Source organism: Falco peregrinus, chromosome 5, assembly GCF_023634155.1.
Source record: "Falco peregrinus isolate bFalPer1 chromosome 5, bFalPer1.pri, whole genome shotgun sequence".
NCBI classification, from domain to species: Eukaryota; Metazoa; Chordata; class Aves; order Falconiformes; family Falconidae; genus Falco; species Falco peregrinus.
In genome coordinates, this window is record NC_073725.1 from 96659819 (window position 1) to 96679954 (window position 20136).

The following is a 20136-nucleotide window of genomic DNA, read 5'->3' on the forward strand; positions in this document are numbered from 1 at the left end:
GGTTGAAGTAGGAGGTGGTGTTAGAATTTCTTATGATACAGAATAATCTTTTGGGGGGGAGATTGCATACTGGTTATTAGTCTTTGGTAGCACAGAGCCCACTGGGGGTCGGTGCTCAATGACAGCTGGGAATTGGGCAGACTACTGATGTGTGGTGATACATGTAGCTAACTAAGGAGCAGATAATCTCTGAATCATGTGAATGTGTAGGAAGCTTGTGAGGTCCTGTGAGTAAAGCAGATGCAAGATGCAGAGTATACAGAAGAAAGAATTGGAGGATCATGTGTGAAACCTGATGACCTGCGGGTGGTTGTTGCATTGCTCTTGTTGGCTTGTGGCAACTTGGAGCAGAAAAGGCAGATGTTGCCACCCTCCTGGCAATGGGAAACATCTGGGAGCACTTCTCAGTCCCCAAACCACAACCCCAGAGGAACTGAATGAATGAAGGAAGGAAAAGCCCAGAAAAGTCAGATGGCAGCAAAACCCAGGGATGGGGATCCTTGGGTGTAAGCAGAAATGAGGGAGAGGCAAGAGAATGAGCTGGCTGAACATCAGCATGATTGGGCTGGTGCGGGAGAGCATCAACAGGTCATTGCTAAAATGGCATGGGTGCAGTATAGCCAAGGCATCTTGCATGGGTGTAGATGGAGGTGTGTGCAAATAGTGACTCTACTGTGTGTATTGCTTTGCTTTAAGAAAAGCACCAGGTAGTTTGGTACTGTAGTCTGCAGATGTGATAAACAGGAAGACGTGGCACTGCTGGAGCTAATAACCCTTATCTGATATGGGATAATTCTAAGGCAAAAAAAAAAAAGAAAATCCTATTTACCTAGTGCAATCTTGTGATCCTCTTAACTTTAGTTCAATGAATGAATAAGGATCTGTGAAACCTGTATAAAAATAACAGCATACTCCTGCATAGCAAAGTATTGGAGTGAATTTCTTCACAAGTGCTGTTCTGGCTGCAGTGGTGTGTTTGGTGCAATATGAGCACCACCAGAACAGGTCCTAGATATCAGATGGCGAGCCTGGTTCCAGCGTCGTTTGCCAGCACCTCCAGTTTATCTGACACCCCCCAAACAATAGCCAGACTGCTCTTCACCGCTGTACTCGGACAGCCAACTTCCGTATGGTAGTTAATGCCTGTGTCTGTAACATACCGGCGTGGCTGCTCTTGAACTCCCGTTATTGTTCTGCTTCACATTACAAGGATGACAAAGGGTGGTTATGAGCAGAGATAGCTGGATTTAGGGAAATCCAGCCCCCTTCCCATGGCCCCGTAGAAATTTCCATCTATCCCCTGATATGACACGCGTCTCCTGCCCAGGTTGTGAATTGCAGCTGGGAGTAAATCAAAGGCGGGGGAGGACCCGGGGGGCGGCCGGGGAGCCGCCGGTGCTGCCCGCACTTGCCTGCGGGGAGCGGGGCTGGACGCGTCGCTTGCGCTGAAGTTGAGGAAGAGGAGGAGGGGGAGGATGCTGTAACTTGCCCGTGTCCCCTCTCCCGTGCCGGGAGGCAGCTGCGGCGCTTTGTGCGGGGTGAGACCGCGTCTGCGTGTGCACATGCACACGCACAGATGTAAACATGACCTGAGCATCCATCGCCACCGGGTCTGGCGCTGCTGGGAGAGGCTGCGGATCTATCGGTATCCCCTCCTCCGGGGGGGGGGGGGGCAGGGTCCCCGCAGCCAGGGGCGGAGCTGCCCCTCGCACCCGCCTCGGGGTGCGCCCCCGGTGCGGGGGGGAGCCGGGAGCCGCCGCGGGTGGATGCGCGGGGGGCGGCGGAGAGGCGGGCTGGGCTCCGCCGGCAGCCCCGAGCGCTCAGGGCCGCCCGGGCTGCCCGCACCGAGGTAAGGGCCGGGCACCGCATTGTTCTCCGAGCGGGGCAGGGGGGGTGGGGGGCCTCGGGCGCGGAGCTGCGGGGGTCGCCCCGCCGTCGCAGCGCGAGGGGAGCGCGCGGCCACACCCACACGGGGGGTTGTCCCCCCCCCCCGCACCCACTGGTGGCTCCGCTCGGGGAAGTTCGGGGTGGGGTGGTTAAATCCCCCGTGGGGCGCACGGAGGAGCCGGGCATCGCCGCTGCGGCCCCGCGCCCCGCTGGGGCGGCACAAGAGCCGAGCTGCCCCTCGTGCTGGGGCCGGGGGTACCCACCCCACTGACCCTGCGGGAGGGGCGGCCGCCGGCGCTGCCCTCTCGTCCTCCCTCAGGACAGGCGCCGCGTTCACCGGCGGCACGGGACGCGCCGGGGCCGGGGGCAGGTGCGGGCAGCCGTGCATCCTTGCGGGCAAACCCGCATCCCTGCTGCGCGGGGCCCCGCGGAGGAAGCCCGGGCGCTTCCCCGGCCTTTGTTACCCTTGTTTGCTCCGGCTCGGCCTCGCATCCTCCCTCTCGCCGAGAATAGTCCCTTTCCCAGTATTGTTCTCGGTGTGTTTCCTCTCGCCTCTCTCTTCCTCCACCCCTCCTCAGCCGCAGGTTCTCTGCGGACATGATACCCTGATGCGTGTTTTCTCTCTCCCCTGTGGAGTTAAGTCCAGACCTACCCATTTGGAGAAAATTATCTTTTTTTCTTGAGTGTTACAGCCCTGTTTCAATGGGGCTCAGATAGCCCTTGTGTGGGTTTGCGCTAAATTGAGATAAACTTCGCTTGGAACGTGCTGCACGGTAAGGATGAGGTTTCTGGTTGTTCATGTGCCACTTCCCATCAGTTTAAATTTCACTGAGTGTTTGTGTGCTTGCGGCCTGGGCTTGCTCAGCCAGAAATGGATACGATGTAAAATAACATGATGTTTTACCTCTGACCTTGCTGCTCTTTTTTTTTTTTTTTTTTTAAATATGGGATTAGGTGGGTCCTTGGCTAAATGACTGTAGCTTTGTTGAATGCAGCTGAAGACTGGTATGTTCAACATATTGCTCCTGGGGAAAAAAGTTTTGGAGTGCCTGTGGTGGCTGGAGAATGAGATTAAGGGAGAGGCCAGGTTAGGAGCTTTTTAGAACAGCATTTCCAAAAGGGTCCAGTCACCATCTCCTGTGGTGTATTGGTTTCCAGCCTTAGATGTATTTGAAAGTGCTTGCATGGCTGTGCTGTAACAGAGGGCTGTGCATAGCTCTGTCTGGGGGACTTGTTGGTCCTTCCTTTAGTGGATTGTGTTCTTTCAGCTCTGCCTTTATTTAGAGTTTTGCCTAATAGGAAGCAAAGAGCCGCTGAGCTCATTGTTGTAACTTTTGCAGGATTCCCAATAGCTGCAGTGAAACAGTCAAGTCTTTAATCAATTTTTACTTGGCTATAACTTGGAAAATCTTTGAGCAACTGCAGAGGCACTGGCTGGAGAGCCATGTCTGCAGGCTGGGGAAGACTGCAGTGCTCTAGTTACGCCTCATACAGAGGCAGGAACATATATTTAGAAAAATGTACTTATTTTCACTTGTGTTCTCTGGTTTTTAAATTATTTTCTTGAAGCTGACCCTTTCTCTTTCAAGTGTTTGTTCTGCAGAAGTTAGCAATGCTTGCCTTGAAAAGACTTCTGTTCCCTGCAACTGCCCAGATCTCAAGATTTTGTCTGTCTTGCGTAGAGATTTATCTTGCTGACTTGGATGGGTGCAACTGTCAGACTTGATCTTTTGAGTTTGATCCTGATGTATTAGACATGTCAAACACCTTACTAAGAATGTGCATGTCAGTCCATTAGAAATACATGTGTTTCTCAGTCAAAAGGCCGGGATTGTATAGAAAACTTTCAGTGTTCTAACAAGCCCTAGAATCCCATAATTTTGAAAACATGACAGGAATGAATGAACTCCTGAGGTCTAATGTGCAGGTGACCATCTTTCTGTGAGGATGATGGGTTTGTATTCACTGAAGCTAGGATATCTTCTGCCTGGTGAGATGAAACTGCTACAGAGTTCCCTGGAGTAAAGGTTGTAATTCTATCTCGGCTATAGAAATCGAGGCTCCTCCCCAGGCTTTGTGCTCTAAGATTAAAAACAAAACTCCACACACCACAACTTATTTTCAGTGCATGTTATTATCTTCAGCCCTGTGAATGCATGCAAGCGAAGCCTGGCATGAAAATACTCCTGAGAGCATGACTGTCACTGCTGCAGGACTGGCTGACATGGTGTGGATGGGCATTCTTAGTGTAGGCAAGTCTACGTTTTGTTTCTGGTAATTAAAGCAGCAGAAGGTAAAAAGGAGGCCCACCCCAGGGCTTACATAATTTGCAAAGAGCTCTTGCATGTTTTCTGTACCCTATTTTCTTCCTCCAGTGCTTCTTAACATCCAGTGAATGGGAGGGAGGGAGGGAAGGACCTGGATAAAAGGAGTATTCTGGGATCCAGGGGCTGTGTTCGTGCCTGTTGCACCTTCCCAGGGAAACGGTGGGCCAATGTGTCGAATCCATTTGCAAGTGGCAGTATAAATTAAAGCTGGGGGATAAACAGGCTAGAAGGTTAATGAGATGTCTGAACTTAATTGATTTTCCTTACAGATTGGCTATAATGTCTTTTGTTTACGCCCCCTCCCTGGGATGCTGTGTTACAGCAGTTACATGAATATCAGGAGTAGCAAAAGGTGTGGGGGGAGAGTCATGGCTATTTGGAAAACATGGCTAGGAAACCTTGGCTGTACTTCCCAAGTTGGGCTGATGTGTGATTTTTTTTTTGTTTGTTTTTGACAGAGCTTTGACTTGGGACCCTGCACCCCTGTGTCTTCTGTGTCCCAGTGCCACTGAATACTGGTGAGCGCTGAGCCAGGGACAGCAGCATGCCCTAGCTGTCAGGCAGACATGCACAATCCCAGGGTTTCTACAAACCCTTCATTTAGATGCAGTGTTGTACAGGCTAAGCTGGAAAGACTAGTAGAGGAGGTGTTATCATATGGTGTAAAAATTTCTAGGTCCTAAAGTTGTGGACAACATCTGATCAGGGTGGCATTGCTGTTTCTGTAAGCCTGTGCCTAGCTTTAAAACGTGGAGTAGTGAAGCTGAAGCAGGACGATGGCTAACAAAGGATGTTGACTTTATTCATTTGACTGGAGGTGCCTGACTTAACACTCAGATAAATGAGAAGGTGCTCAGGCCATCAATTTTTGGTCAGTCTGTTCTGTGTAATTTCCATCCCTCCTGGGAATATGTTTGTGTTGGTGATTGGAGTCACCCCAGTACCATGGGAGGGTGAGAGAAGAGATCCTACCAGCTCACATGGTTCCTCAGCAGTGCTGGTGTGGTCAATGCTGCTTAGTCTGTGCTGGCTTCAGTGACAGGTTCATCTTGGGAGCAGACAAGGATGGGCCAGCAGCACCAGCTTCTGCTGTTCTGTGGGTGTGAGCTGGATGGCACAGCCAGCCCAGAGAAGCGGCACCTGGGGAGAGGAGCTGGCTTGGGAGATGTTCTCTCAGCCCCTCCAAGAGTATGGGGAAGGAAAGACACTGTGTGTTCGGGCTGCAAGGCAATAAAAATTACGGCTTTTCCTGAGCTATTTGCTATGAGACCCTTGTGGTTAAATCACATTTCAGACTTCTCCTTTCAGATTATATACCAAAACCTAAAAAATAAAATAGTATTAGCCCCTTAGAGAATTTGCTGTGTTCTGTTTTTTCCTTAACTGGAGTACCACAGTGAAATAGCTTTTGTGCTTTGCATGGGAATTGATTGCAGAGTGACTGTGAAGAGTTGCCTGCAGACAACAGTTTTCATAAAGAAGCCATATTTTGATTTAAGGGTTTCTGAGCAACTGAGGACAGCTGTAGAGCACACACAACCACATGAGAGATAAAGAAAGATCAAGGTTTTTAGATCACCACATCATCATAGGCAGCGTTGATTGACAGGAGACTTGGGCTCAGCACCTCTGTGTTTGTAATCAGGCTTCAGATAAACCAGCCCACGCCATATGCTGCAAGACTGTCAATACGTGGAACTATTTGCTGAGAATATGATTAAGTCAAGAGCAGAGGGCAGTAAGTAGGTCGCTGGGTATCATTGATAAATGAGCTACGTCCTTATCATGTGTGCACCACCCACAGTATTGTATGACAATGTTTAGTTGTAGAAACAATTCCTTGGCTGGCTTAGAGCATGTGTATCTATTTTTTTAACAGGCTAAGCAGTTTGTATCCAATGTAATGGTGAAAAGCCACAGGCAAAGCTGCTGTTGTTTGGTTGCAGACATTTCAAAACATTGAGCCTTCCTCTTGCCCCCAGTTGTAATACATCAGTGCTTTCAGCAAATGGTTAACGGTTCTATGGCTAAATGATGTAGCTTATAGGAAGCAGAGATCTTTGTTTTCTTTTGCTATTTCAAGCAACACAACAAACCATCAAACCATAGTTCCTTCAGAATTGTAGTAATTTTTGGAAAACATAGGCTGCACATCAAATACATGCAAACTGTAATTTCAGTCCTTTGTTTTCTGTATGGTCTGCTTACAGGGTGAAGTCCGAAAAGGATATGCTTTTATGTGATGGCCTCTTTATTTAGAGATTAAACTCCTAGTTGTTCGATTGTAAAAAAATAAAAAATATATATATAAAAATCTGAAGCTGAGAAAAGCTTCAGATTTTCAGCAGTTGTCAAAACTTTAGTGCAAGGGAAAGGGAATGCTCTAGGAGGAGAAGAAATGCGTTTTTTTTCTGCTGGGGTTACATTGTTAGTTATCTGTCAGTTTAACAAACCATTATAAAAACTGTTGCCCAAGAGTTTGCCAGGATGCCCCCAGAACTCAAATGTATGAAGCTGCCATCCACCCAGGTCCTCTCATTCCTCTGTCAGAACAGGATTGAACACTGCAATGCTCCTCTAGGTCAAAGCTGACTTTTTTTTTTTCCAAATCCTTTAGGTATGTTTTGAGATTATATGATCCAGTTAATGAGCCAAAATAATAATTTCAGCCACTGCTCGTTGGTCGTGGAGCATGCAGGTGATCCGTTCCTGCAGCTGCTGATGGGCAGTGATCAGTTCAAATCATCTCAGGCTGGTTGCATGCTGTGGTGTGGCTGTGCCTTAGCGGTGGGAGGTGGGTATCTAAACCCCTTTCTAGTATGTGTTTAAAAAAATAGCCCTACTGTTTTTCTCATGCTAATGTCTGAGCTGTCTTTAGTTCCTTTGAAAGAAAATTCCATAGGCTGGTTAATCTCCCCATATATAAATCTTTCATACAATTAATCCTTTATTTTTTTTCAGATCTTTGTGTAGGGGAGAGATGGTTTTAGAAACTACTCAGTTTACCTTGTGTTGCACTGAAAATAACCCACTTTCTTGAAAGCCAAAATACAGACATTTTAGTTCATGTTCTTGGTTACTATTGCTGTACAGCATAAAAAAAATTTTTGGAGTAGTATTCTCTCCCAAAAAACTTTCTTGGAAAGAGATTGATTTCAATCCTGACAAATATAGAAAATGAAGTGACAAAAGAATCAAAATTGATGATGAAATCTCAACCCTCTCAAAGTGAATGGAAATCTTAAGGTCAGACTTCCATCTGGAGTTTTAATTAAGTATCCCCTTGGAATACTGTATTTATGATCTTTTTAGAGATGTGGAATTGCAGTTTTACTGAAATACCAGTTCCCAGGTGTTCCAGCTTTATTCATAAATGAGCCAACTGATTTTCCACCCTCTGCCTTGCCCCCTGAAGAGAAGCATAAGATTAGGAAACAGACTCCTGGAATACTCTTAATTATTTTTAAATAGTAGGTTAAACAGCATCAGCAAAAGTTGTGCATCCTCTTCCTTCTTCCCCAACAAGTCCTAGAAAGACTTGGGGAGACATTAGAAGTGTCTTGGGGCGGAGACCATTTTTTCTAGTTTAGAAACAGGTCTGAAAGTAATAAAAATAGTCAGTGTGTATGTTGCAGAGTGTTTTCACTTGAGTCAGCCTGCCCTGGCCCCGAGAATGCAGCAGAGGCTCTTGCTTTGTAGTCGGACCTTGCAGAGTAGTTTCATATGGGAATGCTTGATGTGCTTGCTGCTTTGGTTTAAGGCTCATGTAAGGGAGAGGTGGGGGATGATAGATGTGGTAGAAAGATGTAGGGTTGCTTTAGAGGCGGAAGCAAACCCAGCTTGGGAAGGGCCACGGGGGTAGAGAAAACCAGGAGGAAGAGGAGGAGAGCAGTCAGTCATTGTTCTGAACTGGGCTGGGTACCGCACAAAAGGCGGCTGCCATCCATAATCTAGCTGGGGGCTGAGATCATAGCATATTGATGTATTTTATGTGACATAATACCTCTAGAGGCATGGCAGCATTAAAAGTATAGGTTACACAAACATGGTTACTGCAACAGTCTTAACAGTCCTGCTTGGATGTTATGGAAAGCAGATGTACGAGTGTTTGCTAGCTATCGTGCAGGGGCTGGGACTGAATCAAACCCGTAAAAAAAGAAGCAGTTCTTAAAAGGTAAAATATCTTAAATCTCAAAGTTAAAAAAAACAGCTGTGTGTTAGATTAAACCTTGACAAGGTCTGTCATGCTGTTTGTCCCTGAAGGTGGTGATGATGGAAAATAGTGTGTCTGGAGGTAGAGGAGGAATCTCCAAGTTGTCCCCAGTGCACAGATATTGCTGCAGTTGACTAATGATTTAGGGGGGTTCTCCTTCTTGCTTTCTCCTGACATTTTCTCCTTACTCTGTTTTCTAAATGAAGAACAGAAGCCTGAACTAAAATAAACTACAACCCCTCTGGATTGCAGATCCAGCAATTTAAGCATATTTAACTCTGAGTTATCCCTTGTGCATAATGCGAAGGACATGTTTTTGTTTGCAGGAATGCTGCCTGAGAGCAGAGCCTGGCTAAAAGCAAGTTTTAAATGACCAAAATTTTAATCTTTTAGTGAAATGACTGCACCACATATGATAGCTGTGTATGGAGCAGAAGGGTGAAGTGTGGGAAATGTAGAAGGATATGCTGCAGTAGGAGTCTTTCTAATCTGTACCATATTACTCAATTTTACAATAAAACAGAATGTGCTTCAAATCACTTTCCTCCTACAGTGTCAAAGTTTAGCAGAGTTGATAGAATGTGATGTTTTAGCAACTAAAATACAATTGGTACTTTTTGTAAGCACCCTTGTTAGTGGGGTGGAGATGTGTGCATATATTATGTAGCCAGTGTATTGGAGTTTCTGAATGCTTGGTCTTGGTTCATCCTTCTGTCTTCAAAAATGAATATTTTTATTTATTTAGTCACCAAATTTTTTATAACGGTCTCAATCATCTTGAAAATCAGTTGCCTCTTCATCTGATCTAATAGCCTGTGGTCTTGTCCAGAGGAGAAAGTTTGGAGAAATAACCCTCCCTAATCACTCCTCCAGCCCCACCTGACTTCACTTACATGGGAGGCAGGAATGGGAAGCTCCAGGAGATGTCTGTTTGGCAGCTTGAAGGCTGATGCATTATCTGGCATGAAGCAAGTGTTTATGTGCTTATCTGTCGGTATTTCCTAATGCTGACCATGTGAGATTGCCTTTCTTGGCAACAGCATAACTCCTTTTCCATGTTCTAGCCTTCATTGCACTTAAGAGTGAATTGCTGTTAAGGGTTGGATGTGAGAATCTGCTGGAAATCAGAGAAGAGTCATTTAGCGGTCTGTTTCCATGAAACAGAAGGTGAATTGAACTTAAAATTTAATAAGTGTGTGTTCTTGTTAGCTTGGGACATGCAGGGCACACAAGCAACCTTGTACAGCTGCTTTTGTAGGCAACAGCATGAACCTGGTAGACATGCTAGTGTCAAGGCTTCTGAAGGTTATGACTTGGATTAATTGATTATCACGGGGGGAGGGAGAAGAAAGCCTTACAGGCTTTCTCAGATTGGCCTGGGAGGGAAGAGGGGGTGGTATGTGGGCATACTGGGGGTTACTGGTACAAAAGGTCCTATTTATCCCTTGCAAACCTTGCTCATCTTGAAAAACATTAGAGACCACTGTTTCGATACTATGGATTTACAGGAAGATTTGTTGTGATACACTGCCCTGCTTGTTCTAATGATCTGTAGGGATGGGGATTTCTTGATTGTCCTACCCTGTTCAAGGGGGGATGTGAATCACAGCTATGGGTGTATGTGGTGGTTTAGGAGGGAGGGGAAGGGTCTCTGTGTGTGTGTGTGTGTGTGTAAAAGTACATCTTGGTGTGAAAAAGCAAACTGGAGGAAGAAGAAACCTGGAAGAAAAAAGGAAAAGGTCCTGCTGTAGCCTGACACATCAGATCTCAATTTATCACTAAACAAGTTTCATAACAAAGGTTTCTGGATAAAGCTTTAGGAAAAGCTATTCAGCTGGGCTAAAGAAAGCTCTATCTTTAACCGTGTTTGAGTACATTGAAGGTATCTTGCTACCTTGAGTTAATGTGGCTGCTGCTTTGGTTTCTTCCACTTCAAGCATCAGTGAGGCAGTGTGAACAGTAACTTTAACCTCCTTGTTCTCAGCCCAATTTTTTTTAAGGCAGCACAGCTAGCTTTGTTGCTTAATGGCAGAAAGAGTTGTTAGCAATGCATTAACATCTCATCTTTCAGAAGTTACACCCTGTCACAGCATCATATGCTTGTTGGGGCAAGCCACGCTCCTCTCTGTGAGAGCAATCCCTTACTCCTTCCAACTCCCCCGTGTTACTCGAACAGAGCCTGGGCTGCGCAGCAGCTGAGATACGGTATGTTTATTCAAATAGATTTGAGTGTGTCATCTTAGCTCTTGACTAAAACATAGCTGCGTGGGATTTCAGTGGCACCAGGAATAAGACTCCCAGTTTGCTTTAACAGTTGTTGTTTCCAGCTCTGCTGTTGGAGTACAGGGTGGCGGGTTGCGCTGTGTGGCAGACTGTGTGTCTGGCACTTCCTCTGCAAAGTTGTACTTGTTTGGTTTTGTATTTACATATACTAGCAGTGTTCTATAGTCCTGTCGTCCTAAAATAAAATGTGGTAAGAAAAAAAAAACACAAGGCAATCAAGAACAGCTAGCCATGGGTGGGACTGAGCTGGAAAGAGCAGTCGGAGGAAAAACAAAGGCGAGCAGTGTTAAGTGAACGCAGTGGGGAGCAGCATGAGTGGAAGTGCTGCAGGGGATGCACTGCCTGGCAGTTTGTCCTTGGAAAGCTTCACCTGGTGAGTCCAGGTAAGTGGAAACTTAATGTGAGATGAGTAGTCTGGCTGAGCTGTGCTGTGTGCGGTCCTGTGGCAGGCTGGGGGTGTGTGGGGAGAAACGCGCTTACTGCTTTTATGGCTCTTTGTCTTGGGAAAGAAAAATGTGTTGTTCTTTTTCCTTGCTTGTGCAAAAGCGTGAAGATATGCCTGGGAGATGTGTTCTGCCATCTCAGCTGATGCCTGAGCTGTGAAAGCTGCAGGGAGAGATGCTGGCTGCCCTGGGGCAGGGAGCAGGGCAGGTGGCTGTGGCATGGGACTTCTCCAAGTTCAATGGTGCAACTCCTCTGTGTCTTTTAGAGGTGGGCCTTACAGAGGAGCAGTAGCTGCAGGCTGCAACCTCTGCTTTGAGGTGCCAGAAACTCAATGTGTTTTTCTTTAATGCACCGGTGAAGTTTATAGCTGTGATCCAGCCTCCTAAATTTTACTACAAACCAGAGTCTCCAGCTAACACCTCGGTGTGTTGGGCTGTGGGCATGCTTTACTTAATGGTGAAGCTGTTAAGTGCCTTCAACATATAGCAGGGAGGTAAGTAGGCTACTGGGGCAGGAGGAAGGCTGGAGACTATGGTTTGACCTAGCAGTGTTGTCCCGCACACCCCTCCAGTTGCAACACAGTGGGACCTGGCCCTCACAGCTGGAATTTAGGTATGACCTTCCCTCTACCCATGTAGTTTTGTAGCCTCAGGCTGCAAGGTGGTGCCTACAGAACTGCCAGGTGTAACAAGGAAATGGTAAATGCAGCTATTTGCAAAAAAGAAGATTGTTGTTCCTTTTTGGCAGGAGGAGCTTTACTTCCCTCCTTGAATTGGGAGGAGGAGGTGCAGCCACAGGTGTAAGCTCCACAGTCACTTCCATTTAGAAGAACATACTGGTGGATCTGTCAGCTGTGCTGCTGAGATGTTCCTGCAGTGGCCGGTTCACTGTACTAAAACATGTAAAACCACCTACTCGATTAATTAACAAACTGGAAAGAACAGTGGGAAAAGGGGATTTTTGTTTCCTGTGAGCTTCACACAGGATAGTATGGCATGCAGTTATAAAATATGCCACACGTGTGGGTTGTAATCTGTACTAAAGAGCTGTCAGCAATACTTTGCCAGGATGCCAAGATCACACTGGTTTAAATGGAGTCTGCTGGCAATTTATAGGTTGTACCTGTTGGCCTCCTCTGCAAAACCTGTCTGAGGAAAAGTGCCGTTCTGGGTACGGTGTGACGGTGCTGCAGGGTCTCTGAAGGTGTCAGGGATGTGCTGCAGGGGTGTATGTGCACGAATGCTGGATGGAGGGGGCAGAGGGATCTCTCTGCCAGATGATATCTCCAGCTGTTCTTCCCAGCATGTCCCAGTTCTGTACCCTGTAGCCATCATACCATGGGGACTCTCCTAGGTCTGGAGGCATGGCATCCTGAGGCAGGTGGGAGTGGAAACTCCTGTTCTACAACAAAAAGCATCTGATAATGCTCTAGGTACTGCTCTGACCAAAGCAGCTGATATCTCATGCTTCTGGAAAAAAATAAAAGGTTTGGGAGGAGGAGGTGATGCCTGGCTAGGAAGCCTGTAGTGGATGAATCTTAACACCTATGTGTAGCCTGCTTTCTTCCTCTGGGGCCAAGAAAGGTGTAAGGGTAGCTTTCAGCAGTCATGCCCATCACCTCAGGCTGGAGGGCCTTTTATTTTTAGGCTGCATGCTGCATTCAGTGATATCACTGGCTCTTGTGTGGGAGTCCGTGGAACTCATGCCATATGCAATGAGCTCAGAACTGACCCTGGGGCTTCCAGGTGCTGGTTATCATGTTGGGTTAGGGCTGCCTGTCCCTCAAAAGGAGGCCCTCATTTGGAGCTAGCTCATCTTAACTGGTTTCTTCATCCTGGGAAATTCTGTGTTTGCAACTTGCACCTTCACTTGTAGCATATGAGGGGCTGTTTGAGGCTTGTGACTTGAAATTCAGAGGTTAATTCTGTGTGGAAGGATCAAAAGATGCTTGTGCATGACAAGAAAAATCATGGAAAGTTAGAAACAAAGCAAAACCTTGAAATTTTCTTTTTGGGGAGTTAGAAAGATCTGCTTGAAATATTCTTGTTTTAGTGGTCTTCTGTGTGAGCTGGTTTTTGTAACTGGTGTGGTAACTCCTGGAGTAAACTACTAGAGGGCTGCAATTTAGAGTTGCCTGGGCTGTGAAGCACCACTCAGGTCTGCAAATGAACATCAAAACAAGGTGAGGTTTGCACAGGGCAGTGCAAAGGAACACCATGAGAAATGTTTGCTAGGCACTAACCTGAGGGCAGGAGAACTACTCAATATGGTGTAAGGAGGAGTGATAGCGCAGAAAGCTAATGTAGGTACAAGCCTGCTTTGGGGTTGCTCTGTGTTAGGGAATTATTCAGATAAAAAATCCCTGCCAGGCTCCAGAAAGCTGGCTTGCAAAACTAGCAGAGTGCTCAAGGCAGACCTGAGGCTTTAAAGCAGATGAAGCTTTGACCAGACATAGTGATGAGATCCATGGGGGTGGACATTTTTTTTGTGACTTTATGCAGTTCCTCAACACTAGCATCTCACTCCTAGTGACTGGCCTGGGCTTTAAGAAATATATTAGCACTTGTAACTGTCTGTCCAGGTTGTAACTGTGACTTTCTGCTTGAAACCAGGTGGTTTGTGCTACATCCTGATGTGCTGGTGCTGTGCTTGACAAAGGTGCTGGGTAAGGCATGGCATCTTACTCTGGGAGGAAGGATTCAGAGGTGTTTATGGGTGCTGCTTTGTGCCTTTCTCAAGTACAAAAAGTTCTAAAAGTTTTTTTTTGTTTGACACTTCAGTGTATAATTATTGCAAGCAATTTCTCTGCAGCTACGACACCCATGTCCAGGGGGAGGATGGGGCAAGAGGAAGAAAAATTAAATTAAATACAAATTTATCACCCTCCAGTAAATTGTCAGTACTAATATGACAGTAATATAACCTTAGCAATGGCATCATTACCGTAAAGCATAGTCCTTTATACACAGGAAACATTTTTTTTTTTTACCTGCTAGAATGTCCTGGCATGGTTACAGCTACCCTTTTTGTCTAAATAATACAGTTAAGAGTAACCATTTATTGGGATAAATGTATCCATTCTGAGAGTTTAACAATATTGATTAGCAGAGGACAAAATCAGTTAAGTCATGTCCTTGGTTTTAGTGGAAACCAGGCAGCAGGGTGATAGTCAGCTGTTTTTTCAAACTCTGCTCCTGCGATTAGAAGCCAAATTGTTTGTGTGAGCTGGGCAGGAATGTGCTGGTATTTACCCAAATTTTGAAGAAGACACTTAGCAGAGGAATGTGCTCTGCATGCTCACCATTCCGCTAGGAAACTGTGCATATAAAGCAAACCTCAAGCAAATATTTGGAGGGCCAGGGGGCTTCAGAAGAACAGCATGTCCTTGAGAATTTTAGGAAGAGCAAGTTATCCCGGTGTACTTGGTTGTCTTGTCCTCTCTGCGCAAGCTCCACCACAGCCAAGGCGGCTGCTGCTGGGGTGTTTACAATAAATCTCTTTATTTCATTTTATTTAATATGTGTCTGTGTGAGTACCTGATATTCAGAATGGAATTAAGAGAGATGAATTGCTGCTGAAATTGGTAATAACAGAAAGCAAACCTGTCTGGCAGCATCTGCCCTGTGATCTGAGAGCAGGTAAAAGAATCCTTAATTAACTTCTTGCAAGGGTGGGGTAGTGGTTTTTTGTTAAGAATTTCAGAAGGTTACAGCATGAATTGTTGTTGCCTGAGTTAGAGTAGCCTAACGAATTGCAATAAACGAGCTCCTACCCTATGGTGAGTATTGGCTTTAAGGAAAAATGCCATAAAGTTTGCTGTGGGCTGAAGGGAGGGAGCAGACTTGGGGAAACTCGTTAAAGGTAACACAAGAGTGTGGTGTCTCTCAACTGTTGTCAAAACACTTCCAAAGCCTCTTAGCACTGCTCTTGTTTTGCTTTCTGCCTCCTGTCCGCATGAGACACAGCAGAGCTGGTCAGAGGCTCTGGCTCAGGCATGATGTGCATGTCACGGTTGCAGTGGTCCCAGGCCAGTTACTCTCAGAATATTTTATCTGACCAGTTAAACTCCTGGAACTGGCTGAAGTCAGAACCAATTTAAGGCTTTTGGTGTGTTAGCTTCCAGCTTCCAAAACACTGGAATTAACTGGGTTGGTGGTTATTTGTGTGCAGGGCTGTATCAGACCTAGAGTAGTGGAAGCAGTAGTGTGTTAAGCTTGTCCTGCATGGGACTGAGAGCTCAGTGCAGAGGCTGTCGTTGCTAATTGCATCTCCTCTTCCAACAGTGCTCAGTCAAACTGTCATTGGACTCGACTTGTGTCTTGGATTGCTGTGGACTCCTTATTAAAAAGTACAGTTGGGTGATGGAAAATGGGAAGCTGTTGTAAAGCAGCAGATAATTAAATGCTTCTCAGGACTAAATTCATGTTGCTCCCAAAGAAAAAAAAAAAAGCCTTGACAGGTCATTCTGCCAGCTGCTGGAGTAATTAGAAATGGGGGCTCCCCCTCGGTGAGGGCTGTGCTGTGGTTCAGCAAGGGTTGCTCTAGTTGTGTCTCCTCATTTCAGGAAGATTGATAAGTGTGTCCTCTTGGTGGCGAGGGGTTGGCTCTGGTCAGGATGGGCAGGCAGGTTGCTGCCGTGGGACTGGGCAGCGCGTTGCAGTGCCTGTAATCCAGTGGCTTGCATGAAACAAGTGTGGGTGCAAGGTTGGAAGAGCAAAGGCAGGGAGAGCTGGGGCCCCAAAGTGAGTGTCCCTCTGTATTGTTTGTGCCCTGAGAATGAATTTGGGCAGCTTTACCTTTGGGATGGAACTAGTGAGAGGCACTCTGCTTCCCAAGAAATCACTGTCCCAAAACAAGGTACTCTTCTTCCCAGATAATAAAACAACAGGGAGTTACTTGAATGAGAGGCCACCAGTACCTTGATCTCAGTGCAATTGCTTGGGAGGCTTAACAGGTTTGTCCTGCTTATGTGTTAGTGAACTTGGTGCTGCTGTGTTGGTGCACCATGAAATTCGTGTGCTTATTATGTTAAATGCCCTTTCAGCTTGACCACTGCAAAGGTGATAAAAACTTTGTGCAAAATGTCAAGTCTCAGGTGGTGCCTGAGAAATGGGATATTCAACCACCAGATTCATTCAGCCCATCTCCAACAGCAGCCAGTACCAGCTCCTGAAGGAGCTCATCTGTCAGGTCCTGTGTGTGCTGGGATGGCTTTTCCCATGAAGTTTTCTTTCTTGACTCCCAGTTAGAAACTGGCTTGTGTCCAGAAGCATCCAAGTGGTTTCAAGTCCTGGTAAACCTCTGATTTACCTAGACCTTGCCTTGGAAAAGGCCAAATATTGTCATGTCTCTATGCTTTGGAGGGGCAAGAATTTCATTGTGTGTGTTTAGCTTGCTGGAGGAACGTGGTCTGAATTGCTGAATTCAGGGGGGTGGGGGGAAAGCTGTAGCATGAATTAAACATAGCTAGTATTTCTAAAGGCATAATGTCTTGACTGAATGGTTTTAATCAGCATCATTTAAATACTGTCATTGCTTTGCAAACAAAGTCCTAGTTGGCTCACAGAAATATTGAAAAACCAAACTAGGCACTACCCCTGCCAGGGTATTATCTGCCCAGTTTCCTTCCTATCTGTGTACACAAGTAGAATGAAAACGCTGCATGAGGAGGAGGAGGTAAGGGGAGCTCTGCTGTGTGAGTACAGAGGTGCTTGTTTGACATGTCAGCCCATGAAACAGCTGCCTGTCTGCAAAATGGTTTGAGGCATCACTTTGAGAAACAGCCTTGGGCACCTCCAGCTTTTTGCTGTGCAAGATATTTGGAATTAAAGCATGTTTTGGGTAGGGGAGGGTCTGAAGGGTGGAAACGTCTGAGATATATCCTACAAAGATTCACTTGAAGAAAATTTGCTAGCATAAAGCTGGTCACGTGTTCTTAAAAATGCATGCATAGCTCTGCAGTGTAAACTACTTCTGCCCCTTGTTTTGACAGTCTCTGCACGTAAACCTGGCTCGCTCACACAGCCATTATGTCAGGCAGAGCACCGTATTGGAGCTGGTCTTTTCTGTGCTGCTCTGCTTGTTTAGAATTAAATGGGAAGATGACAGGTCCTGGAGGAGCAGTGTTACAAGGAGGTATGGCACATGACCTCTCGTTCAGTGGCCTTGGAGGCAGCGGCTGTAGTGCCAGGCAGGCAGGCCATGGCTTGGTCTTCCTTGGGGATCCCAGTGCTCCTAGAGGTGCTGGCAGTCTATTACCTGGCTGTGGGGAGAGGATGGCCATGGGAGGGGGGTGCAGCTCCCCAGATCCCAGTGCAGCAAAGCAGGAGGTTTGTATGGATCTGTGCTGCGTGAAATGAATACAATTAGAGGAGGAGGAATTCCCATATCGATGTTGAATACAGGCAGGTACTTGTCCAACACTGCTCTGTAGTTGTGGTTGATCCTAGGTCTGAATAACAGACCTCGTGGCTTTGGTCCCCCCCTTCCAAAAGGAGATGTATAAATGTAGGCTCCAAGCCAGGATTAATTAAGCCCTAAATTTTTTGATGATCTCTCTCACTACCTCAGCTTAAAGGCAGTTTCTCTTAACAGGTGAACACGTCCCATTGGGGTGGCCAAGGTGAAGAGGCACAGCACAGCTGCTTCGTGGGGACTGCACATCCATGTCCCCAGGAGCATGTGGGTGTGTGGCAATAACTGCGCGGCTGCTCTCCAGGAGTGCCCATAAATCTAGCCGCTTCTGCAGGCAGTCGTGTTGGTTGCACAGCCTTATGTGTAAGGAGACTGTTATCTTCTGATGCCCCTGTATTTCTGAGAGCTGATCGTTAAATGCCTGGTAGTGTTAAATGGAGTATTAAGTCTCAAGGCTTTCCAGGCACATTCATGCCGTTGCACAGGGATGTATGCCAAGGTGCTCTCATCCAAGCTTCTTAGTGAGATCTGAAACTCTTTGGAGCTGTCTAGCTTTCAGGGCTGCTCTCAACCAATGAACCTGGGATGCTACTGAAATATGAAAACCGTAGTTCTTTGTTGAAACCTAAACCAGCTCCAAAATGACCCTAGGAAAAATGCTGCTGCTTTGAGGGAGGAGAAATGTGATAAACCAGTGCCTGTGCCTTTGTTAAATTATACAAGGAGCTATTGCAGTGAGCAGGAAAACTGTCACTTGCTGATGTTGCTGTGAGTTATGACCACATTCTGGTACGTGTATGCTGCTCCTGCAGATGCTGCTGGGCATAGTGAGTACAGCTAGGGGAATACAGCTTCTTTGGTGGCTCTTTTTCTGTAGTGATCCACTCGCATAAAATCTTCTCATTTTTCTTGTTGCTTAAAATCTCCGTTCCCATGTAATCTTTTCCCTCCTTGTTTTAGGCTCACTGTTTTGTTGGAAACTGTCACAAGTTATTTTGAGATGCATCTTTTCTTTTTTTCCCCTGCACCCTCCCCATCACAGTGTGGTTTCTGGGTTGTCTTGTGGCAGTTGGGCTTCCTACGTTGCTGAGACAAAGGCAAACCCACCTTCTGCAGGGCTGGTTTCAGGCTGAGGCTGTCTTATTTAAAATCAGTGTGGGCACTTGCAAAAATGGAATACTAAATCAGTGTTTGAATTACTACTGCACTGGCTATAAAGGGAAAAGCAAAATCATACACAAATTAGTTGATATTTTCATGTCTAGCTGTTGATTTACATATCATGGAAGTTATAGCTGTGCAGGTAGGCACAACATATTCCCAGGGAGGTTTCTGCCGAGGGCAGCAATGAGAGCAATATCCTGCATGTTTTTCTCAGGCTTGCTGGCAGGGAAGAACAGCAAGGTCACTGATTTTCCCAAAAGTTTTATGGCTCTGTTTGTGGCACGTGTTTTCCCCCATGTCAGTGGATGTGAAGGGCAGGTCAGTCCTGCCTGGAGACTTCCTTGGCCCAGAGGTGGTGTCTGTGCATGGGATGGTGCAGGGAAGGGTTTGGAGAGAGGGGTCTGGGGTTGTAGGGCATGTCCAAAAAAAGTGTTTAATAACTTTCCTTTATTTAGGATACGGCAAAGAATATAAGTAGCAGACAAACCTTGTAGCTGTGTGTTTTGCTTCAAATAAAGGCTAGATATGTCTGTTGTGACAGAATGCTCATTGCTTCTCCCATTTGTGATAATGGGGGTCCGTTGCCCTGGCAGTTCAGTATGTCACCATGGTAGGAAATTGGAAACAAGCTGCAGCTGTTGAAGTACCTCACTTGTTTGTACACCCTGTCCTCTGGATGTCTGTGGCTGTCTGCACTGGAGATATAACACTTCAGAACAGCCTTTTCTTTCTGATTAGGGGATGAGTTCCTGGCCTGGATGGGTGAGCATCTTGACAAGCACTAGGTGTTGGCCACTCCTATTCCCACACAAGTTCTTGGGGACAGTTGGCATCTGCTCTGCTTTGGATGGTTTGTGATATTCACTCGCTGCTGTACCTCATCTGCAGTTCCCTGTGGCAGTGATACTTTTTTTTCCCCCTGCTCTGCAAAGGGGGGAGGTTTTAATTTTCCCCCTTTGGAGAGTGGCCTTGTATCCTCAAGAGCCCTTAGGAGGAGCCCTGGCTTGTTTCACCTGGGTTGTCCCTTAAAAGTTCCTCGTTTAAAAGTTATGCGATACATATTGCATCTTCAGCAATGATAATGGACCCATACCTTGCACCTGTAGTGAGAGCAATGGTAAATTATTTCAAAGTCCCACTAGAGCAGGGATGTGGTGTTTACTGCCCCATCACAGGGAGTAAGTGCCCTGGTGCTGCTTTTTGCAGGGATTGGCACAGCCCTCGCTCCTGGATCCTTGCATCCTTGGCAGGGGCATGGTGAGCATGTGCTGCCACCTTCTCTTTGTTCTTGGTTTATTGGACCTGTCTAACAGCAGAGCAGGGATTTACTTTGCTGTGTTTTCTTCCATCTACTTAATAGTTGCTTGTGGGCATCTAATAATCAAAACGAAAGTGAAACGCGTA

The 20136-nt window shown here is 46.4% G+C and overlaps 1 protein-coding gene across 3 annotated transcripts in view; it reads left to right on the forward strand.

The window, feature by feature from the left end:
- Positions 1 to 1519: 1519 nt before the first annotated feature.
- The window catches only part of FRMD4B (FERM domain containing 4B), a 137180-nt gene continuing 118563 nt past the window's right edge, over positions 1520 to 20136 (forward strand). Inside the window, exon 1 of one of the 3 annotated variants that reach the window (XM_027793065.2) lies at positions 1520 to 1538. The gene's annotated coding sequence lies outside the window, so the exon portion shown is untranslated. Of the gene's footprint in view, positions 1539 to 1736; positions 1850 to 20136 lie in introns of those variants that run through there. The other 2 variants (XM_055805444.1, XM_055805446.1) reach the window with 2 other exon arrangements.